The 13749-nt window shown below is 36.1% G+C and overlaps 1 long non-coding RNA gene across 1 annotated transcript; it reads right to left on the bottom strand.

Annotated features, from left to right (window-relative positions):
• Nucleotides 1–3054: 3054 nt before the first annotated feature.
• On the bottom strand, nt 3055–8221 carry LOC140519887 (uncharacterized). Its single transcript, XR_011972316.1, has 2 exons — nt 8005–8221; nt 3055–4249 (listed from the first exon to the last, which is right to left on the bottom strand). It is a non-coding gene; the product is annotated as an uncharacterized lncRNA (long non-coding RNA).
• Between the last annotated feature and the right edge of the window lie 5528 nt (nt 8222–13749).

The raw sequence follows: 13749 nt of genomic DNA, 5'->3' as shown, positions 1-13749 counted from the left end.
AAAAGTTTTCAAATGAAAATAAACCAAAACCATGAGGAAAATAAAAACCTTCTCTCTACCTTCAGTTCCTTCCTTACTTGAAAGATCTGTGATTTGATTGATATAGGAATTCTCTCCAGAGAAACATATCACAAGCTCCTCCTGATTCTAATTCATAAGTAGGTGTTCTGATGAGATGCTATTGCTGAAAGTCACCTATATGTAGTCAGTTTCTGGAGAGTGGTCCCCTGACACGGTCCCTTAGCAGTAGACACCATCTAGAATCAGGCCCATGACTAAAACCTTTCAAGAATTTTAGGCTAGATCTCATCATTTGCTGCCATGATTTTGTGATCCCTGAATCACCTTTATACCATGACTAAGTTTCAGAGGGGCTGTTAGGTGGCACTACAGAAAAAGAAATGGGCTGAGTCAGTAAGGCTTGAGTTTATATCTGGTCTCAGACACTTACTTGGTATGTCATTTTGAGCAAGTCACTTAACTGTTTTTCCTCAGTTTCCTCATCTATAAATGAGGTGGAGAAGAAAATGGCAAACCACTCCAGTATCTTCAACAAGAAAACCCCAAATGGGGCCACAAAAAGTCAGACACAACAGAAACCTCTGAACAAAAACAAGATTTTAGAGGAGGAAAGATTCCTCTTACTTAAAGGGGCTGTGAGTCTGGAGTGGACTCGGTATTGCCTTTCAGAATTGTTCTGGCTTTTCCACTGAGCTTTCTTGTCTTTGCTTGCATGGGACATGTTTCTATTAGAAGTACTCCTTCCCAGTGTGGGTGGGGGTAGAAGAGGAGCTTGGTCCTCACACTGAGTGTATTTTTTCAAATAGTTGGTTGCTTAATTCTGGAGCTGACTCATCCTGCTTAGCCTACTAGACTGCAGTGCACTTTAACAAGATAAGAAAAGCTTAGTCAAGGCTGGCATTGTACCAAACAGAAAAAACTGTGGATGGTGATTTATATTTCCTGAATCACTGAATATTAAGATAGTCCAGTTAGAGATTAGATTTTAGGAATTATCTTTTACTCCCAGGCCCATGCTCCAATGTTCTTTATTTATTTGTTTGTTTGCTTATTCATTCATTTAGTTACCTATTTGGTTGTTTACAGTGTAACTGGGAACTTTACCCTTTGAGTTCCTAGAAGGGCATGGGAATCCTGAAATTTGTGGTCTCTGAGGATAATTGGCAGACCTTGGCTGTTCTTTATGGCTATTTTTATCGAAGTGCCAGCATGACTGTTTATTCACATAGATTTGGAGCTTGAATGGATCTGAGAAGGCAATTAGTCCAATCCCCTTACTGCTTAAGTGAAGAGTTTATGACCCAGTGAGAATAAGTGACTTTCCCAACATCACTCAAGAAATGTGTAAAAGCCAGTATTGAAATTTAGACAGTGACTCCTTTAAGTTCATAGGTCTTTCGACTGTACCATCTTACCTATATCTCCTTGACTTTCAGTCCTGGCATTTAATTTCTAATTAAAAAAACAAAAAACTGTCCATACAATTGTTCAGGGGCTGAAAAACAAAAGCCAGGTCATGAATAATTGATAGTCTGAAATGGAAATGTGTGCATTCCTTTGACTTGGACATATCTGATTTTATTTTCTAATCGAGTTCTGTATTGCATATTTATCCATTGTTTCCTGCTCATATACTTATCAAGCAGCTTTTCAAAGAAAAGAAAAAAGGTTCATTGTAAGCTGATGCTGAAAGCATTTGATAAAGGGACCATTTTGTCCTTTTCCCTATTGGATTTAGATTTGAGTTAACAAAAAGCCACAGTTGAAGTAGCTGGTCATACATCAAAGAGTTTAGATCTAATAGGACTTTGAACAGATAGTGTAAACATGTGGGAATAGTGTTTTAAACCTCTAATGTTTCTCTAGAACAAGAATGGGCTTTTATAGCTAAGAAGAGTGTTTAAATTTTAAACTGTTTTAAAATAAGTCCTTTCAACTTCAATCCCTTTTTTTTCCTTACTCCAATTAGACTGTAAGGATGATTAGCCATGAACATAAATATGTGCCCTGGAAAGCATACTCCAGGACTGAAAAGTCTAGTGAAACTGACTGACAACTTCCTGTGCATTTGCCTTGTAAGCTGCCAGTGGCAATAACTTAAACATTTAAATCTATTGGATACTTAGGAAATATAATAGTATTCAAAATCAGAAGAGCTAGCTCAGTTGCGTATTAGCTCTGTGACCATATACAAGTTCCTTAGCATCCTAACTTTATCAAACATACTGACTCTCCCATACTGTTTCCTATAATCTGCATATCTGCCAAGCAAACCTTTGATGGCTTAATCCAAATTTTATGTCTATATCTATATTTATATCTACCTATATGTATACACAAGTATAGATATGTATATGTAAATATACACACATATATACATATTTATATATGTACATATGTACATATGTGTGTGCATACATACATATATACATATACATACACACATGTATACATATCGTTATATGTATCATAATAAAGGTAGATCTCTGAGGAACTCTACTGGAGACATTCAAATGAGTTGATATCAGCCTGTGAATGATCACTAGGCCTTGTAGAAGATGCAGCAGTTAGACATCATATGGCTGGTCTTGCTTTCATGGTACTTACACAATCAATTTATCAACACATTATTTCCCCAACAGAATGCAAGCTCCTTGAGGTCAAGGGTGGTTTCATTTTTGTCTTTCTATCCCCAGAACATAGAATAATACCTAGCATACAGAAAGTACTTAGCAAATGCTCAGTAAAATGGGATCAGTTGGATGATAGTTATGGAGCTGGAATAGACAGCAGCAGCTATCTATACAATCCCTTCATTTAAGTAGTTTCTCTGTCTTAGAGACTGTGCTAGGTACTTGGGAAGCAATGACCAAAATGCTGCAGACCCTGACCTCAAGTATTTGTTCCATTGACTCATTGTTTCACAGAAGAATCCTGTGGTTCTTAAAGACCCCTGGGAGAACAAGCTCCAGTAATTAATTGTCAGCTAAAATTAGGTCAGCATGACCCCAGGCAATTATCTAAGACTCAATGTAGCTGAGATTTTGGATAGTCTTTATTGGGAGCTGGTCATGTGAAACTCATGGATACTTTCTCCTGAGATCTGAGAGTCTGCATGATCTGCACCCATGAAGGAAGCATACATACTGATGAGATCCCTCATCCAAAGAGTAGAAACATCTTGAAGAAAAACATCTTAGTCGTTGTAGTGTCACCCAATTCATCTTCTTATTGAAATGAGATAATCATCCTCAGGTGATCAAGTAGAAGTATTCTGAAAATGTGTAACCTGCCCTCATTTGCTACTCTTTGCAGCAAGAAAATGATTTAATAAAGGAAATGCCATTTCAAAAGACATGCTGAATTTAAATCCAATTCATGGTTTTGTTTTGTTTTTTTTTTTTATTGAAAAGAGATGACTTTTCTTGGGTGACAAGCTCACAGTATTCTGAAATTTTGGAGCCTGCCCTCATGTGCTTACCCTTCAAAGTAAATTTTTGGAAGGCAGGAATAGCATCCCCTATTTCTCATTTAAACTTCACCATATTGAGTATACGGCTGAGTCTATAATTTTTAACAATATATTTGTGAAGCCTTCTACTTTCCCTCTGGTGCCCTAAGTAGTTTACATTTCCTTTGTCCATTTCTACTATTTTTGACAAATACCAACCTCATCTTTTTACTAGTTACATATTAATGATCACAATTCACTAATAGAATGTTTTCAGGTTTGTAAAATACTTTAAATACATAATCTTATTTGACCCTTAACTAATTTGTAAGACAACATATTTATTATTATTATTATTATTGTTATGATTATTCTCATTTTGCAGATGAGGAAAGTAAGGTTCAAAGTAGTTAGTAACTCACTCAGGATCACACAGGGCCAGTATCCGTGGTAAGATTCAAACCCAGGTTGTTCCTCATTGAAAATCCATAATTCTACTCATTATGCAATGTATGATCTCTCTATGTTAGTAATCAATGCTATATAGAAGGTGAAAACTAGTTTGAGCCTGTATTGTCAAAGACTTAGAGAAAGCTTCATTGTATTCTGCTCCTTTTGGGTTGTATCCATTCCAGCAAGAAAACAATTCAATAAAAGAAGAGTTCATTCCCAGCAGCTGATCCAGCCACTATTTGCAGACATGGTCTAGAGGTAAACTGAGTTCTCCTTGGGGAAGATGAGTAGGGCTATGATTTCTGTCTTCAAATATTTGAAAGTCTATATCAGAGGAGAAAACAAAACAAAACAAAAATGAAAAACACTAAACCTTTTATGTAGTTTCAAAGAGTAAAGCAGTGACCAGGGAAGGTGGCTGCTACAATAAGTGGATTTTAGCCCAATATGTGATGCAGAAGTATAGGCACTGGGCCAAGAAGTCCAAATTATAATCCCTACTCTAGTATTATATTGTTTTGTGACCCAGAACAAATTGTTTCCTTTCTCTGGTTCCATTTTTCATTTTTAAAATAACCAAATGAATATGCACTAGACCTTGAAAACCTTGACTTGAAGGTCCCTCTCATCTCTATGTTTGTATGAGAAAGAACTATCACAGGTTTCAAAGACAAGAATTCGCTGCCTTGAAATATGGTGTTCTCCCTATCATAAGAAATATCTGTGTGAAGATTGGATGACCCATTTTCATGGTTATTTTGGTGGGAATTTCTCAAGGGGTTGAAGGTTGATTATATGACCATGACCACTGAGGACCATTGTTGTTTTTATCTAATGCCTTCCTCATAGAGAAACACTCAGAAACAAACAAACAAAAAATCTCTAAAGGTCATTCAGCTCTACATCTGTGAGTCCATTATCTTACATAAGTTATGAGTCTAACCAAAGAACACTAGAATAGTAAAGTGGTAGAGAACACTAGATATTGCCTAGTCTCATTTTATCAATGGCAAAACTGAGCTACAAAGAGGTTAGGCAACTTTTCTCAGTCTACAAAGCAGAGAAAATATGGGAATCTAGGTCTTTTGACTGGCTTCACTATATAAAACCTGCCTCTTTTTACCTCTAAATGTAAAAAGCTCTTTTGATATTTGTAGAAAATGATTATCATTAGAAGTCTGGGACTGAAATCTCTTGATTCTGCTTTGGGAGTTCACTGAAAGTCAACAAAGTTTTGTCAATTGAATCAAAATTGACAAGGAGAATGAGTTGGTCCTGTTGGTTCTGTTTGTGCCATATTGGCATATTATACTCTTATTTTATATACAGTAATAGCAAAAGCATTAGTTCATTTGAACTGTTGTGTCTGGAAAAGTAATTTGTCTCCTAGAAGACAAGTATAAAATAAATTCCCTCCCTCTGCCTCCACCCAATGTCATTTCTTGTGCAGTGGTCACACACTGCAAGCATTTGATATATTTGATAGTCCTTTCATCCATTCTCATTGGGTGCTGGGCTGTTACTGGTAGTACATGTCTCAGCAGCATTTAATAATGGGCATCATAACTATCCATTATGAAACTCATGTTGGTACATCTAAATCAGCTATCACATAGTTGGAATTTCACTAATCCCAGAAGTGCCACATCTTAGTTTGCCCCTGCTATTTGTTTGTCAACCTTAGCTGTTTATCATTTCACTTTGCTTTGATATTAATCATTCAGAGGTGTAAATTAGCCTGGGAGTGCTAGAACTGGAAATATCCTAGAGAAATCCTCTAGTCCAGCCTTTAGGCAGATTTTTTATTAATTCTATTCTTAAAGTTATCCAGGGACAGACATTTCTTTGCCTTCTTCCAGGGCCTATCCATTGTTTAATTTCCAGACGAAAAAGTTTATGGACACACCATCAGCACAGATAGTCATCTTAATGTTATCATCCTCCAGCCAGGCTAGAACACATAAATTATAGAGATATACAATGAAAGGCAATTAAGATCTTCAAGAAGAGGCTCCAACAAAGTATACATGACCATGGAGTCAACAGCAGAGACCACTATAACAAAAACCAAACATCTTGCACTTGGAAACTGCTTTAAAAGAAAAATCAACAAAATAGGAGTTAGAGATTTTAAATTTTTATCCTCGATCTGCTAACTACTATTTCTCTGACACTGAGAAAATTATTCAACCATCATAGTCTTCAGCTCCCTCAACTATAAAATATCAGGGAGTTGGGCTAGAAGAGAGTTATTAAGCACAGCCAACAGAACTTGTTAAAGCAGAGAAACAGATTGAAATATGATTATGAAATATTTGACAAAATAAATTAAAATACAATAGAACACAGATAATGTTAATATGTGGCTTTCTTAGTCAATATGTGCTGGCAGGGATTCTTATGATGATTTAGCAGCCACCGTTTCTACTTGAGACCACTGCGGATTTCTGGAAAGAATGGTAGGCCTTGTATAGTGTTTGTTTGTATTACATGAAGATGTTTTCTCTATCTAAAGATTTTTGTAGCATTCTTCAGATGATGAATGCTTTGTTCTTCAAGAATTGAGCCCAGAGAGCTGTAAAATTTTGGGATTTTCTAAGAAGTCTGATCTAGGGCAAACTCATATTACCAACCTCTCACGCTGAGCTTTGTAGTTCTTGGAATAAAACTGAGTCTGAACAGTACCATTGCAAGTTGTCTTCAGGGTGGAGCTCCAGTATACACTGGTTGTTTTCAGCTTCTGTCAGTCAGCTGAAAGACTCAGCTGTAGACTAATCCCAGCTCTGAAGCTCCTGTCCTGATCATTCATCCCTAGGCAAAGTCAGGTATCTTGCCCAATGGTGAGACTGATAGAGCTTCTGGACCACCACTGGTCTGCATCCTTGAGTTGAATTCTTGATCCCTCTCTTGGTTTCAGAACAATAGAGATGCCAATCCATCCCTCCTTCTTCAATTCCTATCTTTGTTACTTGCCTTATATAGACTTAATTATTTCTGCTAGAAAAAAAATAATCCACTGTAGTTGATCCTTGGATTGCATGATCACTAGCTAATCTAGAATTTTTCCTAGGAGCTTATTTTTGTAGTTGTGGGAAAGTGCTAGGCTACATTGCTTTGTCTTTCTCCTTTGCTAGACTTCCTTAGAACTAGGAAACTGAATAGGGAAATTATGCAAACAAAAGAGGTTCAAAGACAGACCCTTGTGGGACACCCATATTGAAGTGGTTAAGAAAAATGATGAAAAGCAGAGAAAGAGGACTCCTTAGAGAAGTTAGAAGAGGACATGACCATAAAGTTACAGTTAGAAAAGACCTAAGAAGTCATTAAATCCAACTATCTTTTAAACAGATGAGGAAACTGAGGCTTAGAAGTTACTCAGGATTGCATAGCTTGTATGTTATTTACCCAGGGTTTGAACTAAGTTTTGACTGACTCTAAGTCCAATGCTCTATCCATTATGCTGTCTAAATGTTAAGGAGGCCATGATGTCTTTGAAGGCAGGTGAGAACACAATATATGCTCACAAAATATTTGCTGAATATATTGATTAATAAAATACAGAGTATTTCTCTATAAAAGGGGGGAAAACAGTCTTGGGTTTCTTTTAGGTTATATCCATTGATGTAATAAAATTTGTCTTACTGGTTAATGAACACACATCAGAAATCTGTACAAAATCATGTACTAAATTTAATTTATTGTCTTTCCTTATAAACCTTTCCATAGTAACAAACATATACCCAATGTCCCATGTAAATAAACTTAGTGTTTTTCTGGACTCTTCCTATTTCCTCACTTTTCATATTTAATAAGTCAATAATGCCTATTACTTCTAACTCTATAACATCTTCTACATCTGTCCCATTCTCCATCTTTCCACTGTCACCACTCTACTACAGTAGGGCTTGGTCTACCTAGATAATTTTAATGCTCTTCTGACAGATCTTTCTGCCTTTACTCTCTCCCCTTTCCAATTGTTGCTTCATATTGTTGTCAGAGTAATATTTATTGCATATTCATCAGTGAAAAACAAACAAAAATGTATCTCCCTTTACCTACTAAGAAAAGTTCGAACTTACGTGCATGGCATTTAAAATCTCCACAATCTTGCTCCATATTTCCCATTTTACTGCAGTGTTGCTGTGGGCGACCAGCATCTGCATAATGCTTTGGTGAGTGGTTGATAAGAAAGATTGGGGCAGGCGGGAAAGCAAGAAAGCAATCCATTTATTCAACTGAGGGTCAGGGTATTAAAAGGCTGTAACCATAATCACGTGCAGACTGAGCTCATCCCATTACTTCACTATCTCATGACATTACTTCACCATCCCATGACTCACCCATGTCCTTGTACCTGAAGCAAGTAACGAAGCTTATCTTGCTCCCAAAGCTAGTTCCTGAATTCCCAGGCCCAAATCCAACTTTCTTGCAAGAATGTCAGTATCTGTAAGAACATCAGGTTCCAGGGTCATGGAGAACTTTTGCCAGGGTTTGTGTAAGCACAAGTCCCACAGGAATAGGCTTCAGCTCAGAGATGGAATTGATCACTGGACTCACATTCCCCTTAGTCCTCTACACAATGTATTCTATGCTTTGATCAAAGTGAACATTTCTCTCCCTCAAATTGACACTCATCTTTTCTGCCTTTGTGCCATGGTTCACATTCTAAATTAAACTTGGAATGCTTTTCCTCCCACATTTCAGTCAGCCTTAATTAAATGAAATCTTTTCCATAAACACTTCCCTCATCCCTTCAGTTGATAACATTTTATCCTCTTTAGAGTTCCAGAGATTCTCAGAACTTCAAAAGGCAAATGACCTCAGAGATAAATTAGTCCAACTTTACCTGACCAAGATTTGTCTCCAGCTTCTGACAAAAAAGGAATCATTCAGGCTTCACTTAAAGATGTAACTGCATTCAGGAAAACACAAGATCTAGAAGCTTCTACATTAAGGGATAGAAGGTCTGGGAATATGGTATTCTAGAAGTCAAAGAAACTAGAATTGAAACCAAAAATCACCTACCCAGCAAAACTGAGTATAGTACTTCAGGGGAAAAAATTATCATTCAATGAAATGGAAGGTTTTCAAGCATTCTTGATAAAAAAAAAAAACAAAAACCAGAGCTGAATATAAAAGTTGACTTTCAAACACAAGAATCAAGAGAAACATGAAAAGGTAAAGAGGAAAGAGAAATCATAAGGGACTCACTAAAACTGAACTGTTGACATTCCTATATGGAAAGAAAATATTTTCAACTCTTGAAATTTTTCTCGGTATTTAGGTAGTTGGAGGGATTACACATACACACACACACACATACACACACACACACACACACACACACACACACACATAGACAGAGAACACAGGGTGAATTGAATAGGAAGGGATGATATCTAAAAAAATAAAATTATGGGGTAAGAGAGGAATATATTGGGAGGAGAAAGGGAGAAATGGAATGGGGCAAATTATCTCTCATAAAAGAGGCAAGAAAAAGCTTTTTCAATGGAGGGGAAAAGTGGGAAAGTGAGAGGGAAAAAGTGAAACTTACCTTCATCACATTTGACTTAAGAAGGGAACAATATGCACACTCAATTTGGTGTGAAAAATCTATCTTACACTACAGGAAAGCAGGGGAGAAGTTGTGGGGGTATGATAGAAAGAAGGGCAAATGGGAGGAGGGAGCAATTAGAAGTAAACATTTTTGGGGAGGCACATGGTCAAAAGAGAATAGAATAAATGGGGGGCAGGATAGAATGGAGGGAAATATAGTTAGTCTTTCACAACATGACTATTACAGAAGTCGTTTGCAAAACTACACATATATAGCCTATATTGAATTGCTTGTTTTCTCAGTAGGGATGGGTGGGGAGTGAAGAAAGAGAGAAGTTGGAACTCAAAGTTTTAGGAATTAATGTTGAAAATTGCTTTTCATACAACTGGGAAATAAGAAATACAGGTAATAGGGTATAGAAATTTATCTTGCTCTACAATACAAGAGAGAAGATGAAGAGAAGAGAAGGGAGGGGTGTGATAGAAGGGAGGGCAGATTGGGGGAAGTGATTATCAGAATGCATGGCATTTTGGGGTGAGGGGAGGAGAGAGATGGGGAGAAAATTTGGAACTCGAAATTTTGTGGAAATGAACGTTGAAAACTAAAAATAAATAAACATAAAAAATCCCATTAAAATAAAAAAAAGCAGAGAGATAGAAAAATAAATAGATAAGTTTTTCAATAAAAAAGATGTAAATGCAATGTGGAAGTAATCACATTATCTTCTGAGACTGTCCCCTTCAGTTCTTAATATTGCTAATTTTAAGAAATGTCTGTTTTTAAGAATTTGAACCAACATCTGCCTCTCTATAGCATCCACTAGTTGCTCCCAGTTCTACCCACCATGATTAAGCAAAACACATGTATTTCCTTGTCCATATAAAATCACTTCAATTCTAGAAGCTAATTGTTACACCCTTACCAAATCTGCTTAGTTCCAGATGAAACATCTCCATGTTGTTTAACTAAAATTCATATGACTATTCAGTCTTTCTTCATCTTTGTCATTCTCTTCTGTACATCATCAAGTTTATCAATGCCTTTCCTAAGACCTGGTACCTACTTGGTATAGTAGCAAGGAAGCAGAAACAAAATGGGTGTACTTCAGTTGGGGAATGGTCAAAAACTTATGGTATAGAAATGTAATGGAACATTTTTGTTCAGAAAGAAATGACAAATATGAGAAAAAATGAGTTTTGTATGAAGTGATTGAAATATGCTGAACCAGGAATTCATTATGCACAGTGACTATGACAATGTAAAATGAAATGATTACTAAAAGGATGTCAAACTGAACACTGAAGTCTTTGAAGGAAAAGATAAGGTACCCTGCTCCCCTCTTAACAATAAAGATAGGGAATTGTTAGAACAAAAGTATTTTCATATTTTTAGATGGGGTCATTGTATAATATGCCTTAGCTAAAAGTTCTATCTTTTCTCATAAAGTAGAGTTCAATTCAGGAAGAAGAATGGTTAAATTGATTGTGAGACCTAAACACAATATCCCAGATGTAATCTGACCAGCACCTCGGAATGGAGAGGGATTGTCACATCTCTGACTCTCAACATGGTTTTTTCTAAAAGTAACCAGTTTCTCTTGATCCTCCTGAGTGGCATATATTCTGCTGATTAAGCTTGCTATCCACTATCTTTTATAAAGGAAATACTATATAGAAATATCTCCTCCATCTCCTGTAGGTGAAGTTGATTGTTTGAACTTAAAAATAAAACATTTATTCTTATTATGATAAATGCCTTGCTGCATCTAATCCTGTTTCAGACGGATGTGATCTGTTTGGATCTTGACTGTGTTTGGAACCTGAAAAACTTATGGTATCTGGCCTAGTTTTCCACCATCTGAAAAATCAAAAGCAAAAACTATTCATTTGGCATGTCCTTTTCTCTTCCATAATCCCCCAATCCCTTTCCCTTTGCTTATACCTCCATTTAAAAACTCTAAGATCCCACCATCACTGCGAAGTGTAGTGTGAGATAGCTAGTATTATATCTTTTCGACTCTATTTCCTTTAGCTAAGAGCTTCATCTAAATTCCTCTTGCCTTACACATCTCCTCCCATGAATCCAGTAGAGAATACATTCATCCCTTTCACCAGTCTTGCCTCGACCTATCCTCATGTAGGAAACTAGAGATTTATTTAGCCACACTGTTGTAATTTCTTTAATTTCAGTTTAGTGACTATGTAATGACCCTTAAGTCCACATGATCCTGTCCCTGGTACTTTATGTAGATTGTTATCAGTTGAAAAAGTTTTTGTAAAATCATAATAGCCCAGAGTCCCCTTTTGCCCCAATTGCAATAATATTTCCAGTTAATTTCTGGCTTCCTCCATTCTACTTTTCTCCTCATGGATTAAGAACACAGAAATGTAATAAAAGTTTTCATGACTGGTAAGTCTTTATATAAAGCAAAATAAGAATAGAAGAAGCAGTTTCAATTAAAAAAAGAAGAAATGAAGATGATATCAGTCTGTCATCATATAGATAAGAAATTAGAGCAATAATAGAACTTTTGTTGCTGTGGCTCAGTTCATGCATTCGTGGCATTTTACTCCCACTCTACTCTCTTGTAGATTGCCTTTTTTTTTTTTTTTTTGAAAACTCCCTTGTCTGCTTCCTGGCTCAAAAATCATGATAGCTCAAATCATTTTGTGGGGCTGGGAAGAAATATTTGTGTCTCTGGACAAGTCTCATAATGTGAGTCAGTTCTCAAATACCTATTTATTATATTTAGAAATATAATATATTTAGTATATGTTATATTTAATATATATTTAGAAATATCTAGTTTCCTTGATAATTGCTTCCTTCCTGTGACCATTAGTTTTGGAACAGATAATATATTTTGAGTGGGAATATGATCATATTAATCATGTAGGAATATTCAAATTTAGTAGGTCGCTTATGATTCTCTTTCCTGTTTAACTTTTCATGCTTCTCTTGATTCTTGTGTTTGAAATTCAAATTTTCTACTCAGTTCTGGTTTTTTCATCAAGAATCCTTGAAAGTCCTCTATTTCATTGAATAACCATTCTTTCCTGTGACAGATTATACTCAATTTTGCTGGGTAGGTTTTTCTTGGTTTTACTCCCAGCTCCTTTGATCTCCAGAATATCATATTCAAAGTTCTCTGATCTCTTAATGTAGAATATGCTAGATCTTGTGTTATCCTAATTGTATTTTCACAATAATCAAATTGCTTCTTTCTGGCTGCTTGAAATATTTTCTCCTTTATTTGAGAGCTCTACAATTTGGCTCCAATATTCCTAAGAGTTTTCCTTTGGGGAATCTCTTTCAGAAGGTGATCAGTGAATTCTTTCAATATGTATTTTACCTCTTGTGCTAGAATATCAGGGCAGTTTTCCTTGACAATTTTTTGAAAGATGAAGCCTTGGCTCTTTTTTTTTTTTGATCATGACTTTAAGGTATTGCAATAATTTTTAAATTGTCTCTCCTGGATCTATTTTCTAGGTCAGTTGTTTTTTCTATTGAATATTTCACATTGTCTGCTAATTTTCATTCCTTTGGTTTAGTTTCATAATTTCTTGATTTTTCATAAAGTTATTAGCTTCCATCTTCTCCATCTTTAAGGAATTATTTTCTTCAGTGAGCTTTTGAACCTCCTTTTCCATCTGGCCGATTCTAGTTTTTAAGGTATTCTCCTCATTGGCTTTTGGGATCTCTTTAGCCATTTGAGTTGGTCTTTTTTTAAGGTGTTATTTTCTTCAGCATTTTTTGAGGTTTCCTTTAGGAAGCAGTTGACTAATTTTTCATGATTTTCTTGAATCATTTTTATTTCTCTCTCTAATTTTTCCTCTGCTTCTTTTACTTGATTTTCAAAATCTTTTTAAGCTCTTCCATAGCCTGAGATCAATTCATAATATTTTCTTGGAGCCTTTGAAGGTAGGAGCTTTGACTTTGTTGTCTTTTTCTGTTTGTATATTTTGGTCTTCCTTGTCAACGAAGTAAGATTCTATAGTCTGATTCTTTGCTTCACCCATTTTCCCAGCCAATTACTTGATGATAAAGCTCTTTGTCACCATAGTTCTCAGCTTTCAGTGGGAGTAAAGAAGTGTGCTGTCAGCTGCCAGATCTCTCCACGATCTGTGGGCTGTTGCTGGTGCTACTGCTGCTGATGTGGCTGCCACAGGCTCCTTTCCTATTCTGCTACCCTGAGGCGGGAACCAGACCACTCTACTGTCTCACACAGGTCCAACAGTTTTTTTTCACTGACCTTCCAATTTTTCCT

This window comes from Notamacropus eugenii, chromosome 1, assembly GCF_028372415.1.
Source record: "Notamacropus eugenii isolate mMacEug1 chromosome 1, mMacEug1.pri_v2, whole genome shotgun sequence".
In the NCBI taxonomy this organism is placed as follows: domain Eukaryota; kingdom Metazoa; phylum Chordata; class Mammalia; order Diprotodontia; family Macropodidae; genus Notamacropus; species Notamacropus eugenii.
The sequence above is the reverse complement of the archived record's forward strand: the minus strand, read 5'-3'. Positions and strand labels throughout refer to the sequence as shown.